Source organism: Vanellus vanellus, assembly GCF_965231255.1.
Source record: "Vanellus vanellus genome assembly, chromosome: 5".
Taxonomy (NCBI): domain Eukaryota; kingdom Metazoa; phylum Chordata; class Aves; order Charadriiformes; family Charadriidae; genus Vanellus; species Vanellus vanellus.
In genome coordinates, this window is record NC_138910.1 from 13,928,782 (window position 1) to 13,947,571 (window position 18,790).

At 45.3% G+C, this 18,790-nt stretch overlaps 1 protein-coding gene across 1 annotated transcript in view; it reads left to right on the forward strand.

Moving 5' to 3' along the window:
* The window catches only part of CLASP1 (cytoplasmic linker associated protein 1), a 171,868-nt gene that overhangs the window by 18,629 nt on the left and 134,449 nt on the right, over positions 1-18,790 (forward strand). The gene's annotated exons all lie outside the window — the stretch shown is intronic.

Consider the following 18,790-nt stretch of genomic DNA (forward strand, 5'->3'; position numbering starts at 1 on the left):
TAATGAGCTAAAATGCTACAAGCCTAAAGTGTATTTTATATCTATTTGAGTGGCCTGGAGACTTTTTTAAAAGGTTTAGCTCACTTAGTGTTGCATAAATGAATTCAATTTAATTGGGAAAGGGCTGGTCTGTGTGTTATTCTGGCTTTAGTAACAGGTCTTGCTACTAGCAAAGCAGCAGAGCTGAGTCGCACAGAGATGGAAACCAGGGCAGAGCATGCTGAATGCTCTAACCTTGATTCCCTTTTGTGTGGTGTCCAGCATGTGTGGTCTGTAAAGTTAGATGTATGGGTGATCAGAAAGCTGTTCTGAATAGCCAAAAGTTATATTAAGAACTATTGTTTGCTGTTGAATAATGAATGTCACAAGTATGAGGAGTTTTATTGGGTCTTGGAGCAGCTCAGCATGATAGAATCCAAATGCTTCCTTGCCTCTTGCTTGCAGCGAGGAGGAAGCTCTTTCATGTTCTCTGTGAGTGAGCGTTTCCCTAGTTTGTTCTTCCAAAAAATCTCATGATTTGCATGCTTCATACTTCTCAAAGCTGGACCCACAATGAGTTTTGTCAAGAAGAAAATTCTATTTGTGTTTAACTCAAGGCCACTGGTGTAGAGTTAATTAAGGGTCCTGCAGGGAAAGGAAGAATGGATATGGTTTGGGTTTCGGACACAGGAGAGGGAGTCTGAGGTTCACCTTAGCCTTTATATACTTTGTGTTATACGTTACCCTTGAGCTAAGCCGGTGCTGGAAAGTTTTGTTAACCATGGTGTTGGCCTTTCCATGGGGAGTAACTTCTATTGGCCAGTGTAATTTATGTCTACAGTGGATTGCTAATAAGAGTCTATTGTCAGTTTGCCTTCTATTGTCCACAAAGGATGTTTATCAACTAGTAACATGACTTATTTTGCTGATACTGCATTTCTAATGGCAAGGAGGAAATTTTGGCTTTGTAGGTATTGGGCTTCAGGAAGTCGTCAGTTTCTTCTTCACAGAAGACAACCAAATGTACCCAGATGTCTTCTGTCAGATGTTTATTCAACTTATGCTTAAAATACATCCTTTTAAGATTTCACAGCCTCCTGAATTAGTCTGTTGCAGTGCCCCTCTGCTCCTCATGCTTAATTTCCTTTCGAGCTAATCTAAGAGGATTTCTCTTTATCCTTCTCCTGGAGGATATGGGAAAAGTTGATCACCACCCTTGTTCGAGTCTGTGCTAGCAAAATCTCTTCAATGTAGTTTCCACTACAACCGTTTACCTGTCTGCCAAATGAGGCTAGTGGTTTGTGCTTTGTTCTGCAGTGTATTGGCAGAGTTTTGTCTGTGCCAAGGCATCCTCTCATTGCTAGATCTGACGTGATTCCGGGATAAGGGCACACTGCTCTTTTCATCCCAGAAAGGTGATAAGTAATTGAAAGGGTGGAGAAGAACCACCTCACTAGCCCATAGATAGAACTGCACAAAGGCAGAGGCCTTGCTTATGCCTCCCTTTGACTGAGCGATCATGTGCCCTTGGAGGTGTAACATCTTCATTATTTAATGAAGACCTCCTAAAGGAATCTTTAGCCATTTTATGCTAGCTGCTCTGGTTTCCAGCTCCAGTTCTGTAGCAGTGCCATTAACAAAGAGGAGGTGGGGGGGAGATGTGGGATGAAGCTTTAGAGGCATTGTTGTGGGCAGAGATACTTTTTTGTAATCTCTAGAAAGGCACAGCATGTGGCAGGGAAAAGAGCATGCTGGCAGATGGGGTGAGTGCAGCTACAGTCATACCAAGGAGACAGTGTTGTGAAGCTTTCATGCTGTGGCAGACAAGTGGGTCACAATGTTGATTTGTCACCCTGGGTAGGAACTTCTGCTGCGATCAAGAATGTGATAATATGAATTAAAAGCGTTTCTGGGGAGGGGATCAATAGAAGATGGTAGGAGTGATCTGTGTGCACAGAGAATTTTGCCCTTTGAGACAGAGGTCTCAAGTCAGTCTCCTCTGGGTGAACTTCTTGTACGTACAGCCTGGAAAGCAACAGTGGAGAAGAGAAGTGGTCTTTGAGGCTTGATCTCTTGGCTGCAGAAGAGTCCTGGACAAGTCAGCTGAGCTGTAGTTTCGCATGGTGGTCATGGTGCTTATAGTGCCTTGCAGCCATCTGAGATACATGGCAGAAGTGACTTGTGGTATCAGTGGTACTTTGGCTTTGGTTTGTGGCTGTGTCCATTTAGCGGTCGGTCTTTCATATCCATTCCTTGGTGGCGCTACCTTTTTGGTATTCCTGATTAGCTTTGTAGCCTTAGGAAGAGTACACCTTGCATGTGCGCTGAGGCTGAACTGCAGCATGCTGCTGTATTGAGAGAAGACAAATGAATACAGTGAGAGCTTGAAAGGAGCAGGCAATATGGCTTTTAGGCCTGCCTCAAAAGAAGTTCCTGAACTGCAATTATGTGAGCAGAAAACTAGTTTGACTTGTGCTCTTCTGCTTTAACTTGGTGGGGCAGGAGAGCTGTGGCATGTCTGTCAGCTCCCTCCTGAGCCTGGCACGTGCTGGGCTTGCTCTTTGCTTAGCGTGGTTGTGGGGGCAGCTGTGTCCAGGGAGTCTGAAGTTCAAAGTCCTCCAGCCGTGGTCTGATAGTGAATTACCACCAGGCTCTTCTGTGGCACCTTTATCACATAAACCTGCCTTTCCTTAGACCTAACCCAAACCTGGAAAACTGAAGGTGTGGGGGGCATTGTTGTGATGGGACCCTGATGGGAGGTGCAAGTATTGGCTCCACCTGAACTGGCCTTCAGGCTTTTAGGGGGTGGGCACAGTGGGAAAATCATTCACTCAAGGCTGTTTAGGCAGGACATAATTTGTAGGAAAAATGAGCTACTGGTTATGTTGTAATAGTTTCTTTCTATCAATCACTTTTACCTGGGCTGGGTCATGGCTTCCCCACCTAAGAGGTCTGAATTAAGATCTCTTCTGATGTTACTATTTGACCTCCTCCCAGGTGTAGTGCAGTTCAACTGCTGCTGTCAGCAGGAGTGCTGGCTAGAGATGCTTCAGGCCCACATCTTCTGTGGGAGGGATGAAGATCTGACCGAAGGTTTGGGAGGTAGACCTGGGAGCGTAATCCTGGCTCTGCTGCAAGTGTGTTTTGTGGTGCCCAGAGTCAGCTGGAAGTGCACTGTTTCCTCTCTGTACAGTCAGAAACAAAATCTCTTTGTGTCCTTGCAGAGACAGCGTAGGCTGGAAGGGTGCTATTTGCCTGCATGCTGCTTTTACACAGGCAAAAAGAACCATAAAATCAGTGCTGGTGTTGATTAGTATTGTATCCCTTCTCAAACCCTCCTAAGAAGGGATTTCAGACTGGGCTCTGAGGAGCAGGGAGTGAGATTGCTTTCTGTGGTTATTTTGCCTGGGACCTTGTGTTTCTTGCTGGGGACAAGGGATAAAAGGGAGGTGTTGATGGAGCCATATCCTGACTTCTAGTCCTAATTATCTAGTGATCAAGAAGAATTTTATAGAAAAATAATGTAACTGAGTTAATCTGTCTTGCAAAATAAAGTTTCTCCTATCTTGGATAATTTAATGAGTCACTTAAAGAAATCATCAAGGCATATGTAAGGTCAGCATATAATTGGGCAACTCTTTAAAGAGCATGCAATCTGCCTAGTAAACTGAAATAGCTTATTAGCTAAAAATCTGTTTCTGGAGACATTTTTTCCCTACCTAATACAATTTAGGTGATCTTTAAGGTCTGAGTTAAGTCATCAAAAGGTAAGAAATGTTCAGTGATTGCTGATTCCCCTGTTCTGTTTCTGGGGAGAATGATGTGAGTGCAGACAGCTGGCTTCAGATTCTGGGTTTAAGCTAGTCTGATGGGTCAGAATCCAGCCTGTAGCAGCAAATCTGGACTCCTTACCTTTGCTTGATTAAAAAGTCAAGATACATCAAAAAAAACAGGGCCTGCAGGGCCTGCACATCTCTTGCAGTTCTTTTCTTTAAAAAAAGAGTTAATGAAGAATCTGTTTTGCTTCCACATTGCTGTGTGTTTATGGCATCTTCTTTGATGTATGAGTTTGAAGACAAGAAACAGAATGTATATGTGTGGTCTCAAAAAAAAAAAAAAAAAGTCCCTCGAAGGAGGGAGGAGAAATCTCTTTAAATGGTGATGTGAACGTACAAGTAGCTCTGCATGGATATTTTTTTTTTTTTTCCCTGTATGTATAGATCTTAGGCTGAACTTTGTTTGTAACTGGACTGCATGCTGGCACAGTCCCAACACTGCAGGCAGATGTATATGAAGTAGCCAAGTAATACTTCTTTCCAACATACAGACGGTACTGCTAGACCTCAGCATGACAACTTTACGATAGTAATAATGCTCTAGTTCCAGATGAGGATATGAAAGCTCTTGAAAAACACCGGTTTGTATTTCCTGTCCTGCTAGGGTACAGGAAAGTGCTCTTAGCCTACAAGAGAAGGGCAAGAAGAGATGTAACTATAGCTGGATCCCCTTCCTAATTAATCAGTTGGTGGTCATTTTGTGGAAGATTTAACAACTGATCTGCTTGACTTTTCTTACAACATTTGCGCTGAACAAAAAGCAGCCACTCGATCTCTAACCTGCACCACAAACAGTATTATCAGGAAAGCATGTTATGTTTCTTGGTGTTATCCTTGGGCATCGCCATATCTTAACTCCTCTTTCTCTAAATGTTTTCTAGTCTGACATGGTTACTATCTGTGAAACTCAATCTCCTGTTTTTCTGCAATAGTCTCTGTGCTGTAGACTGCAAGAGATTTGCCTGCAGCAATCCCTCCTCCTTCCTCGACAAAGTTTTACTGTTCGCAGACTGATAGAGATGAATAATAATTGGAGCCTGTCACTGTGTGTGACTGAACGTTTTACTTTTATCAGACGATGTCAAGATAAACAAAACCTCCTAGATAAATAAACCAAAAGCCCGATGGCATTTCTGTGCTGAAACGAATGTATCAATTCCTGCTATGGCTGGCAATATTTGAACTTGACATACGTGGTGCTCATCTTGCTGCCTGATCCATGTCTCGGGTGTTTTACACTTGCATGAAACCCTGTTGAAGTCCAAGATTGTTATGGATCAGATCATGTAGCTGGAGTCTTTTGGGGGCTAGAAATTGTTGCCTGGCTTATACTATTGTACCTGGAGAAGGATTGGAGGAAAAAAAAAAATAAATCAGTTTTGCTGTTTCACAGTCTGCCAGCAAGGTCTTATTGGTGGTGGCACAGAAGTTCATTAAATCAACTCGTGAATTGACAGGGCTGCTTCTAACTAGAATATATAGAACTATTTCAGGTTTTAATGAATGTTTGAAGTCAACAACAGCTGAATGCCTTAACGTTAAGAATCAGGTAAAACAAAATCCTTTGTAGAAATGTGACCAAGCTGATCTAATTTTGAGCAGTGGGGTGGAGATGGTGTTGAACTAGTTGGCCTTTGGAGACCCCTTCTAACCCGATTTTATTGGAGAGGCCTATTCTTATGCTAAAGGTTAAAGAGCTATTGTGTCTTTTAACTCCATACAGAATGTGTGGTAGGGCTGGATGGGAGGAAACGATGCAGCATACTATTCACTTCAGGTTAACAATGGCACAGTATCTTGTCCAGCATTGTCTATCTTGTTTCAGAATTCACAAGACATTGGGTTTTGGTTCTGGGAGTTCTCAGAATTACCACACTTTTTTCCTTCTGTGTAAAAGATGTTGCTTAATACTAATGGGGCACTTTGATGCAACTATTCCAGACTAAAGTCAAGAAATCACTTCTGAAGTTAGAGGAGTAGGGGGGCTTGTGTAACTTCCAACCTGTATGGATAAAAAGATGAGTTGGTGTAGAATGAAGAGGTTTCAAAGATGTGAAGGGCACATTTTTAGAAGTATCGGTGCTGCTGATTTGGGTTTAAGCTGGCATATAATTTGTGCTTTAGAAGATTCCACCAAGCCTCCTTGACAATCTTAAAAAAAAAACAAAAACAAAAACAAAAAAACACCAAAACAAACCCAAAAAAACCTCCACCTTTGAACCTGCCTGTGATGACAAGGAACAGCCGAGTCCCTTGAGTCTCTTCCTTGGCAAATTACAAGTATTTCTATGTTTCTTTAGTTAAAAATCAATGTTGGTTGTGTTTTCTTTTTTTCAGAAGGGACCATTTGGAAAAAATTGAAAAGTTGTTTTTCCCTTCCCCTTCTGAGGTGAAATGTAACTCATATATAGCAGATTGCATTTATTCTTCCAAGTTGCTGTTCGGTGTTGCTTCAAGTTTCTATAGTGTTGGGGTGAAAAAAAACCTTCCCTCCCCCTGATGCGTGGCCTAGCCTCTTTTACTAAGCTGTATTAATTGTCTTGTTTTTGCATTTTTATAAAGGTGTGCTGTGTTAACTTCTTGCATAAATATACAGTATATCCTGTTCAGCAGAAAGTTAGAAGGCTGTTCTTGTTAACAAGTTTCCAGTGAGAACAAACCTCTTTGAGAAAATAACTTAATTGCAGAGCAAGGCAACCGATCATCTGAAGAAACGATCAAAATGGTTATTTAAGCACTTTATTCAGCTTACCCTTTGTAGTGTTGAAAATAACAATGGGAGTTGAAGGAGAGAATAACACAGTGAAAACATTGCAAAAGGTGAGTAGAGCCTGGCCAGGAGGTACCTGCTTCACCTGGCTGTGATTTCCCAGGGTGCCAGCTGTTTGTATAGTCTGTGCTGAACTGAGTAGCTTCTTCTATTACACTGATAGCTTTTGTTCCTCTGTATTTCAGTTCCTTAAGAGTTCCATTTAAGATAATTAATCCAAGAGCTAATGATTTAGTTGAACATCTTATTAATTCCTTGTATTAATCCACAAGAATTTGTGGAAGCCTCTAACATGAGGGATGTTTGTTTGTGTAGCTGTGGCACTAGAGCATTGATAGGAACTATTTGCCTGACTTGTTTTAATGTGTTTCCAGAGCTGGATATAGAAGCCAAATGTATGTTGTCCCTATAATTGCCCAATTGTTTTTCTACTTGTGCTGTCAGCTGCTTAGCTGGCTTGTTCTTTTCCCTTAAAAAAAAAAAAAAAAAAAAAAAATGCTGGCTCCTTCAAGCAATGCAGGATGAAGAATTCCCTTCTCTTCCCTTGAGGTGTTTGTGTTGTGTTTTCTGGTTTTGTTTTTTTCTCTTTTTCTGTAAAGTGTCTCACCAGTTTAACAGCTCTGGAGACTGGCATGCTTCAGCCACATGAACAGACACAGCATGAGTACTGGTTGAGCTGAGTCTTAGCAGTGTCAGCCCACCCTTGTGTCTCAGATTGGATCTTGAACTAGCTATTGCCAGGCTGATTTTGTTGAACAGCTGTTCTGTGGTGACAACTGTCACCTATTTCAGACCTGAAATATCAGGTGAGTAGGATGATGTGCAGTGTCATACGTATGGAATTAAGTTTTTCCATACAGCTTGTTAGAAAAGCTGCAAGTACGCAGTATGTAGCAAGTATGTAGTGCTTGGTGCACGTGTTCTGCTCCAGAGCAGTTCTGCAGACATCTGCAGCCCCTAAGTGCCAAGGCAAGAAATCTATCCTTGCCTGCGTGTGGTGTCGCAGACCCTAGATACTTGTGGATAGGTAGCTTGCCCGAGATTGCAAAACCTTTTTTGGTTTCTGACCACATGCCATGCACCAATGTGGTCCAAGGGTGTGCCCTAATTTAGATGCATTGTGCTTCACTATGCTGTTATAATTGAGTATCTGTTTGAAATAACTAAAAAAAGGTGTCTGTTTTCAGTCTGAGGAAGGAAAACAGATGTTTTATTCTCTTGCGAGAGCTTAGTTAGAGCGATGCTTCAGCTGTTGCTCCAGATCTCGATGATGTCAGCCAAAAAGGCAAAGGGACAGACACATAGGTCAAAAGGAGTTGAGGAGAGGAACATATTTAGGAAGAGGAATAATGGTTATTTCCTGTGTTAAGTGGCATGTGGGGTTTAGTTCTGGAGCACGTGGAAAGCATTGCCCTCACAGTTAGCATTAGCTTTTAAGTGGGCAGGGATAGAATCTTTTTTCATTCTGATTGCTGTTTCCTAGACCAGATCGAATTCTTGGAAGATACCTACTTGCCAGAAGTTAAAAGATATTAAAAATGATGCATGAATTGATCAAGAGCTGTGCTAAGAGCTGGCTGTAAGAGACCCAGAGCTGCAAGAGGCTTGCACGGGTTACGAACTGGTTGGAGCTGCTGAAACAGAAGCTGTGTGTAGAGGTCTGCAGGGTGCTAGGCATGGGCCAGTTGTCACTTCTCAGTCAAATGTCCCTGGTCCCTTGCAGGATGACACAGTGGCTCAAGCAGTGAGTGCACGGTGACAGCTGCCCAGCTTGCAGATGGGCACTGGTGCATTATCTGCTGATGTGAAGTCTAGCTCTACCTGCATAGGCACACTCAGGTGAGCAGGACAGGACTGGGACTGTCCCTTTTTGTGTTTCTGTGGCGCTTGATTTTCTGGGGTCCTGGTTTCAGCTGGAGTCACTGGTATAGCACTGATGGTAAACCTCTGGAAACTTTCCCTTTAAGTTGTTTGGCATGCATTGAAAAACAGTATTTAACTGTGCCTTGGGGGGACTAAGAGAGAGTGATGATGAACAAACTGATATAGTCAACAGCTTAAATGCTGTCAGTCTTCACTTACCTGTCTTGACAGCACTGAATAGTAAGCTGTGGGGAGCATCGCATTTGCTGTATGGACTGTGCTGGATCTTGTGGCAGCTGTGGCTGCTGGGTTAGGTCTGGCTCAGGTGTACCCATCTCTGGTGTAGGAGAGTCTGAGAAGTATTTTAACATGTGTGTCTAAGGGTTGTCCTCTGGGCTTTCCTGAATGGGTCAGAAAGGTGTTGGAAATGCACGGTCTCCTCTTCAAGGTTCATTTGGGAAGGAAGACCTTGTGACTTACTGCTGAAGACTTCCCTGGAGGGTAGCGCTTGCCAATACCACATGGGTCACTGCAGCTTCCCCAGCCCTAAGGGGATGTGAGCAGAAGGTGTAGGTCCAGCAGAGAAAGGGGAGCAGGTGTTCAGAGATCCTCTATACTTGAAAATGATGCTGCTTAGTCCCAGAGGCTGGTTTCTCTGTGCTTCTCGGCACATTTTGCCCTTTCCTTCACGTATCAGGGTCCCAGTTGGCTCTGAAATCTCTTGAAACCCAGAATTTCAGTTTTGTCACACAAGACTTTAAAATCATCTCCTCTTATAATGCTGGGCACTGGAAAAGCTGTGCCTGAATTATGAACGGTACTTGTTGGACCTGTCATATCTAAAACTTGCCTGAAGATCTGCAAGATGTGCTGCAAAAGCATCGTTGTTGGTGTGTGGTGTGGTGTGTTTTTTTTTTTTTTTCTTTTAATGGCAAGCTTTGTTTGGATTCTCTTGTGTTTGAGCTGCTGTTTGCTGTGGGGACAGACAGCTCTGTCCTAGCCTCACGCAATGGATTGTGTCTGTCTGCATCAAGAGGTGATTTTTCTTTGACTGCAAATTTATATTATCTTATGGTTGCAAGCAAGAAGAACATAAGCAGCCTCTTTCTTTCAGTTTCTGTGGTTAAGTGTAGTCTGACTTTCACCTTTTCTTCCAACTGCACTCTTCAGCATAGTACTTAGTGCTGTTCTTTCTAAATAGCGAAACCTTTTGGGCTCTTTAAAAGCTACAAAATCAGTTGCTTATTTACTTGGCTGTTAGAGCACCACAGTGCCAGCAGCACTTTCCAGCAGTTCTTAGCAACAGAAAGTGAAGGAAGAACTCTTCAGGCAGAAACTGAGGGGGAATTCCAGGTAGGAATTTTGTAGTTACTGAAGCTGGAATTTAGGCAGGATGTAGAAGCTATTGCCCTTATGTTAAGAGGTTGTTAAAGGCTTTCCATGTGACCAGTCAGTCAGAGCTTCAGCTTTTACTGTCTTCTCTGGGTGAAAAGATTTCAGTGGGCTGAAGGAGCAGCTTTGCAGGAATAAGATTCCTGCCGAAGTGATGCCTCCCTTCATGGAGGTAGCATTCCCTCCTGCTGCCTGTGGCCCCTTTCTCTACCTAGCATCCATCTCTTCACTTACTTGGGCTGTTGTCTTTTCTTTCTGCAGCTAACAAAGGCATCCTGAACCTTTCTTCTCCTTTTCCCAGTGGAGTTCTCTGCTGTTGTACTATGATGCTGTTGTGGATTGCGTCTGGAGACTCTTCTCAAGGATGTAGGAGCATGTGGTAGATGCTGAGCAGGCAGTCTGACTGCACAGGGCTGGGAGCTGCTGTGGAAGCTTCAGGTCTTAGGGTGTTTGCAAAGGCAGTAGCTAGTGTTATTGCAGTCTTAATTGCATGTGTTCTTTTCTTCCCAAACAAGGCAAGAAAAAAGCTTAGTTAGCTGTGACCTAGCAAGAGATGTCAGCATCTGGTAACTACCCTCTGCCCTACTCAAGTCAGCTTCTGTTAACTCCTCACTGCAGTGGCTGCTTGGCCTCCCTGAGAGAGCCCCAGCTTTTTTTCACATTACCAGCAGCTAATGGGTCTTGGCTGTGTTTGCACATCTTTGCCCTCCTCATGAGGCTGTCCATGTGGCCTGTTGTCATTGCTTCTGAGGATTGCTGTTCCTCATAAAAGATTATATTGAATGGTGTAATCTGGAAGCACAGGTGTTCAGAAGAGTGGGAGCTAGTGGTCAAGGGAGGTAGCTGGATATTTGAGCATCCTCAGAATTCCTACTACTCTCCTTGAGCTGTAAGGGAGCAGAGAGGACTGTGGGTGATTATCTGCTATGTTGTGTGTTTGCCTTGTTTTTTCCAGACACTATCTAAACCCTCAGAAGCACTTCTGTTTCAATTTTAAACCGTGCTGAGCACTTTCTATTCCTGTAGGTGTTAGAGATGGCGTCAGGGTCAGCACCTCTGTGCTGGGAGCTTTGAGGTGCCCCAGCTAATATGGTTTTACCTAAAGGCAGACTGGCAGTGTGATTTCTTGCTTTCTCCATGTATCAGAGCAGGCTTTTGCCTCTAATGGAGGGGAAAACACTTTTATTAGGTAAATCAACCTGGTCTGTTAATAAGGCACATTGCTACACTAGCAATTTACTAGTTGCCATAATAAAGACTCAGTTTTCCCATGAAAAACAAAGCAGGGTATTGCAATGGCTTTTTTCCTTTCTCTGACACATTCTTGTTGCTTTTCTGTAAGAGATCCTAGCACTCGTTGTATGATGCTTCATTTTGCCTTGAGCTCCCGAGATGCAACTTGTCACCAAAGCTACAAGCTTATTCAGGGAAGTGGTGGGCCTAGTCCCTGGCTGACGCACACAGGCATGATCTCATCCGTGCTCACAGAGCTACATCCATTTTTCCTTACTGGCTGAGGACCTGGCTGTAAGTGTAAGTGCTCATCTGGGGGCAATGGAAACGTACAGAATAGTGGCGGTGCTTGTGACTAAGATATTTAACTGCTTTTTGGTGAGGAAACAAAGTCAATAGCAGTTGGTAGTGCAGGTGTCTCGTTCTGATTTGTTTTATGTGCAGATGCTAATCATTGAGTACTGCCATGCAGATATCCATACCTGTAAGGTCTTGAAAAAATGGGACTACCTTCCTGAAACAATGTTTGCTGCTGCTGTTTTTCAGCAGTGTTTTCAGTAATTGAGACAGGAAAGTGTGATTTAAATTGGGATGCTGCCTTCAACTGCAGGGTCTACTGGAGCACTCTTGCCAGTGCTGCTTCCCTGGAGATTGAGAACAGACTGCAGTTGTGTCAGTAGTGATTTACCTGCTCTGCTGTCTGGAGCTTTGACCTTGCTCAAGCTAGAAAAGCCACCTGTGCTCCACAGCAGTGACTGCAGCTTGTGATTCCCTCTGTGTCCTTTGGGCAAAGCCCAGTGGTTGGTTACATGCTGCTCCTTCTCATCATGATTATATGCAGCCACTGAAGCACCAATGCAGAATGTTTACAAAAGAGGGTGAATTAGTTATTCTTGGGAACTGTACTGCTTCAATTCCACTGAGCAGAGGCAAGGCATGGAGCAGTGTGGCTGGGGGCTAACTCACTCTAGCTGCTTCATCTAGGACCTACTTGACAGCTCTCCTGGAAGCAGATGTCCACATTTCAGGACAATCGTGTTCTTCTAAGTTTCACCCCCCCCATTTTTCTTTGTGGAATTTCTGTAGTGATAACTTCTTGCTCTGAGGTGCATTTCCTTGAGTTGGTTTGAATTTCTCATTTGTTCTACCAAGTCTCCAGCTCTTACGTCAGGAAACAACTGAATTTTTGTTTGTTGGGTTTTTTTTTTTTAGTGGATCTGGAAAATAGTTGTTGGGGTTTTTTGCTTTTGCATAAGAAAGGTGCCCTTGTGTCCTAGCATTAGTTGTAAAAATACATCCCTCCAAACATTTAAATGACCTTAGTCCTTCTGGGATTTATTTCACTCTAGAGCTATGCATTATTTTTGGAGTTGCTCATCTGTTCCCAGGTCTGTAAATGAAGGAGAACTTTCAATAACTGGGTTTTTGCTCATTTTACAAGTGCTGGTGGTTTCATTAGGTGTTTTGGTTCAGCTATTTCCATCAGTCCAGCAGTGAGCCCTGGCAGGCTGTCACTTGTCATCCAGGCTTTACTGTCCTCGATCACTGTCCCACAGTGCTGTACCATTGTAGTTTGAGTGAATTGGCATCAAATAAACTGGTCCCCTGAATTTTGGGGTGAGTGGTGGTCCTTAATTCATACATGATGCTTCTTGATAGTTTTTTTACAAGCAGTAGTTTAAAAGTGCTGAGATGTGCTCTCTGCTCTGTTATGTTAGAGCAGTGGGGGGATTAAGGAGGTGGGCTGATTGCAGTTCTCCCTGCTCTTCCAGTCCCAGAAGACCCGTGGGAAGCAGTGTTGCTCCTTGTGGTGTACAAAGGAGGTGCTTGCCAGAGGCTCAAATGGTTGGGACTGTAGTGTGGGGACTCTGCAAGATAGTACTGGTTGTCATCACAGAGAAGAAGTGAGATTCAGATGACCTGCAGTGTCTATATCGTCACAGGAACACAGGGTTGTGTTGGCATGGAGGTGTGGGGAAGATAAACTTGCAGGATGATGTTGAACAGAGCCTGGGACTGAGGGGAGGCTACAAGTAGTGGAGATTTGTGAACCTGTCTGAGTGGAGGTGTGCAGGGCAGTCAGTAATTCCTGGATTTTCCTTTGGGACGATGGCATGGCAGAGACAGCATGAACAGCCTGGGCTTTGCTGCCTGTAGTGAGGGTGGTTGTCAAGGGCCATCTTCATGGGCAGCGGGGGATGGATTCACAGGCAAGGAGGAAGAGTGAGGCATCTCGTGTAATGCTGAGAGAGGAGAAAAGGCCTTCAAACATGAGGTAGGAGAGACTGGGAAAAGGGATCTAAAGATGAAACTGTTGTGTAATTTAAATCCTGTCAGGTTTTTAAGTGTGCTGCTAGTCTGATTTGCTGACAGTTGTGTGCTGTTCTGTAAGGAGCCCCTCGGTGCTGATATTCTCCAGTGTACAGGATCTGGCCTCTCATCTAGGGAGGGACAGGGTGCCGGGGATGTACCTGACCCACTGTGAACTCTCAGCTGTAGGTACTGTCTGTGTTTGATCCAGTATGACTAGCATAATTCCCTATTCTGGGTGAAATAGCTCTGATCAGCTGTATAGGAGTGCAGAAAAACACTCTGAAAGGCTTCTGTAGCTCTCTTTCCCATTCTTCTAAATTCAAAGCAAACGTCTGGACTCTCATCAGTATCTTAAAACAGAAGAAAAGTCACTGTGAGATTAAATTTCCAAACAGAGCAAATTCCCATGTTAATTAGTTAAATTTCCTAAATCTCACAGATTTAGAAATCTGTCTGTAGATGATGAGGAAATAAAAGGGGCATTTTTTTTTTTTTTCTCTGGGAAGTCATTCCAAGAGATTGTGGTCCATGTTCCAATGGAAAAACTTATATATCCAAACCAAGCAGCCAATTTCTTGAGGCGTTGCTCTATTGAATGGCAAATCAATGGCCCAGTGTCCAAAATTGTTTGTGGATTTTGAAGGTGATGTCTGTGACAAAATGGATTATATCTCACGGACCTAGAGAAAGAGCCTGGAAATAACTATTTCAAATCTTTCCCCTGCTCAGCTCTTTGACCACAGCTTTTAGTCATGCCAGTAAAACCAGTTGTGCTACTGTTGCTGCCTTGTTGTTTGCTGGTGTTGATTTTGCAGACACTGTTGTACAGAACAGCTCATATGACCTGTGTCTATACTAGGATTGTTGGGGCTGGGGTGATGTGCTCATGTTGCAGATGTGATCTTGCCTTGGAACTTGAAATGTTAACTGCTGGAATGGCAGAAGGAGATGGGCTCCTCCAGGGTGGATGTGGAGGTGCACAGGTGGAATACAGCAGTCAGCATTTCATAAGCTAACTTCATGTTTGTCTGTCTGCTGGGAGTTTTATTGTTGCTGTCCTGAGCCAAAATATGTACCTGACTTCAAAACTAAGTTTGCAAATGTCTGCTAACTTTAGCTCTTGCCTGCTCTTGGGTGCCCATTTCAATTGTGGTGGATGTTTCATGCCTTGAGGAATTAGAACTGCTCCCTGTCTGCCTGATGAGCTTTAGTCATCAGTCAGTGATGTGGGACATTGGTGCTTGTCTTGGGCTTCTCAATGTGTAATCTGAAGCATTCTTTTTTACAAATATATTAAGTTTACTTAAAGTATGCAAGTGCTTTTATGTCTTTATGAATCCAAAAGATTATCTAAGCAAGTATTCAAAAAACCTGGTTGAATTCTCCTATGCTTTTTTTTTTTTTGCACTTTGAGATTTAGAAGTTCGTCCTTTTCCACCTCCCTTTCCTCTTCCAAGAAAGACCTCGTAGACTCCAAAGTGAAATAGCCAAAAGGTGTCACCACAGTGTTGGAGATGAGGAAACTGAGCAGGAAGCAAGATGGTGACACAGCTGGTGCAGAAACTGTACCTCCAGTGTTCCTGTTTGGGTCCCAAGCTGCCAGGTGTGGAAGGTCCAGCAGGAAGGAAGACTGGGGATGCTCAGCCTATTGCTGATTCCCTGCAGAGACATGAGATAAAGATTCATGCAGCAGCCACCATATCTCTGCTGCCTGTGGCATGGTGTGGAGAGCAGAGGAAAGGGCTCATCTCTTCCCCACTACAGTCCAGAGCTGCTATAGTGCAAGCTATCGGGGTAGCCCAGGGCTGTGATTCATTCCGGTCACTTTGTGTTGGATCAGCTGGTGCTGGATTGTGCTGCTTGCTTTCTTGCCCTTTTATGGGAGTGCGTTTAGGTGTGTCTTGTTTTAAACTGTGTTGGATGCATTTATTTGTCTGCCATGCTTGCTGAGCATTTACTGTTAGAGCAGATGATGGTAGGCTGTCTGCTCTCAGATATGTGGAGCTACCTGCAGGCCTTTCAACACCACCCAGGTACTAAAGGACGGATGCTTTGAGTTCTTTGAAGTAAGTTTTTGATGACCTCTTACAGAAAATACCTGTGTGTTTGTTTTTTGTTTGTGTGTTGTTTTTTTTTTTTTTTTTTTTTAAATTGGGAAAAGCTGTGTTGCATCCCAGAAATTAACAAGAGCTTTATTTACTGGGAATGGTGGTGCCTTAAGACCTGGCTGTTGGAGGGAGGCAGGAGAATGGCTTGCTGACAGCCCTTAGTGCCTCCAGAAAGTACTCCCAGACACTACAAAGCAGCAGCAGATACCAATTGAGCTGAATATTGGATGGCACAAATTGTTTTATTGACAGTCTCGGGGAACCTCTGGAGTCAAATAAGCAAACTGCAGAGCTGCAGCCCTAGGGCTGTGCCACTGTGTGTTTCTGCGGTGGGTTTGGGAGACCCGAGATCACTCTTTTGGGGGCCTGTATAAAGTAGGGGGCTAAAAGCAGCGGCTGCTGACCTGCTATTTTCTTGGTTGAGGGCTGTGGGCCTCTGTGCTACTAGACATACTGGTGAGTTGAGTCCTACCTTGCTTGGAGCATGAAGCAAGACCTGTGCTGATGCAGAGGCCTGGAATAGCCCTGTAATTATCAGCACTGCAGTGTTATCTGGAATTTTGCATGGAGAGCTGCCTTTCCTGTGCCTCGGTGTGGAGCAGTGCCTGCCAGCTGGCTTCCCTGGCAAGGGCTGTGCTGCAAGATCGCAGCAATGGGGTGGCTGCTGACAGGACTCATCACTGCTGCAGCGCTGCATGCAGTCCCCCGCTCCTGACGTTCTTCCTGGTCATCAGTGTGTGTTAATTAAGGCAGAGCTTGAGTAACTACTTCAGTGGTAAACTGGAGTGGGCTCTTCAGTGCTGTCAATCCAATGCAACAAGGGCTGGAATTCAATTCATTCTTCATTTGCCAAGCATGCCCGGGGTTTTCCTTTTATCTGTCTCTCTAACGGACCCGTTGGATCTCAATCCATACACAATTTCAACTTTCCACCTCTGACCTTCAGCAGTTTCAGAGGCAGGTGGCACATCAGGGTTGATAAACGAATCCAGCATGGAAAGGAACAACACTTGGTCACCCCCAGCGGTTGTTTCCTTAATTGCTGTCCAAGACACCACTGTAATTACTGTGCTAATTAGCTCTCCATTTCTATAAGCACAACAGCAGAAAGTCTTGGGAGGCTTAGCTCATCCTGCCTGTCTCATCCTGGGGGCGAACTGCAGGGTAACTGGCTATGTTTGCACTGTGCCTGTGTTTCCTTTAATGTTTGAGTGATGAGTTCCCCTTGCTCTTTCTGCCTTGCAGGCAGTTTGAAGAAGAGATTGATCCCTTCCTCTCCCGGGATCCGATTTATCCCTGGGGCACACCTCGGTAATTGCAGGCAGCACACTTAACTTCTCTGGGACTCTGGTCAGACAGCTATAAATGGTGACCGGCATTCACAGGTCCAGTGACTTTTCTTAAAAGCATCTCTCGGCTAACGAGGATCTAAAGCATGTTGTCCTCTGGCCGGGGCTCTGCTGCCATACCCAACCAGGAGGAGTCAGGCGAGCTGGCAGACAGGTGGGCAGGGACAGGTCTTAAGGCAGCCGGCTCTGGAGGTGGGTGAGCATTTGTCGGTGGTGGGTTAAATCCAGGGTGCAAGATGAATGTGAAAATGAAACACGGCTTATAAGAGCATGAGGGAAATTCTCCCTTGGCATACGAATAGATTCTGGACGTTGTCAGCATGCTGCAAGTGATGTTGAATTAAGAAAAAAATGACATGGTTGAAGACTCCGTTACTGTAATGGGAGAAAACTGCAGGAGCTGTTTGGAGAAGGTAAAGTGGTATGTTGGGAGAGGTTCGGATCCGGGTGTTTGGATTAGGAAGTTTTCTTCTTAGGTGACTTGACATGGAGTGGGCCGTTTCCTCTGCGAGCTGTTTGTAGCTGCCTTGCTGCTATAGGACAGAATTTGGTGTGAATTCACGCGACGAGTGGAGGGTGGAAGGCTCGGGTGTGCAGAGCAGGCGCGGCAGCTGCCGTCACTCCAGCAGGAGGGTTCAGCGATGGACCGCGGGGGTTGCAGTGTCCGGAACAGACGCCGCTGGTACTGCTGCGGATTACCGAGTGCCGGTGCGGCACAACCGGGCGGTAGCGACGTGCCGCGCACCCAGGGGCACCTTGGGCCACTCCACCGCGGGGGCCGGAGAGGACCGGGGGTACGGGGTCAGCCCTGGGAGCGGCCTTTGTTGTAAACGCGCCGGGCACGAGCCGCGGTGCGAGGTTCCAAAAATTGCGCCGCGCGCGAAGCGGGCGCCAGCGTGTTGCTTAAGGCGTTAGCAGTGCTGCCCTCACCACGCGTTCATTGAGCAGCCTCCCAACCCCAAGATAAGGACGGTTGTTGGCCCTCGCGGCGCGCCGCCGGTAGGGGAAAGCTCACGGCGGCCTAGGTCCGGGCGAGGGACGGCGCACCGCGGAGCCCGCTCCCCCGCCGCACGGCTCGGGGGCGCGCTCCGCCCGGGGTCGGCACGGGGAGCGGCGTTTCCGTAGCGTCCCCGGCTCCGGTTTAATGCTTTTTGTCGACTGTGGCGGCGCTACCCAGAGTGCTCCGCGGCAGCCGGGCGGTTATTTGCATAGGGGGCTGGCCAACCGCGCCAGGCGGCGGCGACGGAGCGCGCCCCCTGTCGGTCGCGCGCGGCGCTGCCCGGGACCGCCGCCCCGCCAGCAGCCGCGTCCCTGCACGTGCGTACGTGTAGAGATATATATATACAGGGTAAATGTATGTGCGGGGTGTGCACCGTCCGCCGCGCTGTGACAGCCCTGGGGACACCGCCTCGGAGGCCTGGACGGCTGTCCATAACACTCCTGGGGTGACTAGCCTCTGCGCCTCACTAAAAACCTGCGGAGGGCTGTCTCATACACAGCTGCCATGATCTATAGGGTCTTGCCAAGCATTCAGTATACAAGCGACACAGTATATTCAGCATGTGATGTTTTGGGTTTGTTTTTTTTTTTTTTTCCTGTTATTAAATGGAGTTAATCAGGGTGGGGGTTCTGATTTGTGACCTGTCTTGAAGCTTTTGTCAAACAAAGTGCCTTTCCCAGAGTTTCAGTTACATCATGAAAGCGTTTGGTTTAATTTCTGCAAGTAAATAATTAGCAGCTGTTAGTGCAAACCATTTTCTAATTCGAAGTGTAATAATTACAATTAACTACAAATGTTAGCTACAGCAAATACTGAAATTGTTATGCACGTGGTATGTGTACATTGCACATATATATGTAGGAGTTTAGCACTGAGTGACAATTACAGTTGGCTCTGCCAAGTTCTTGGCAGGGAATTTTGGCTTGTAAATGTCACATGGAGCAGTA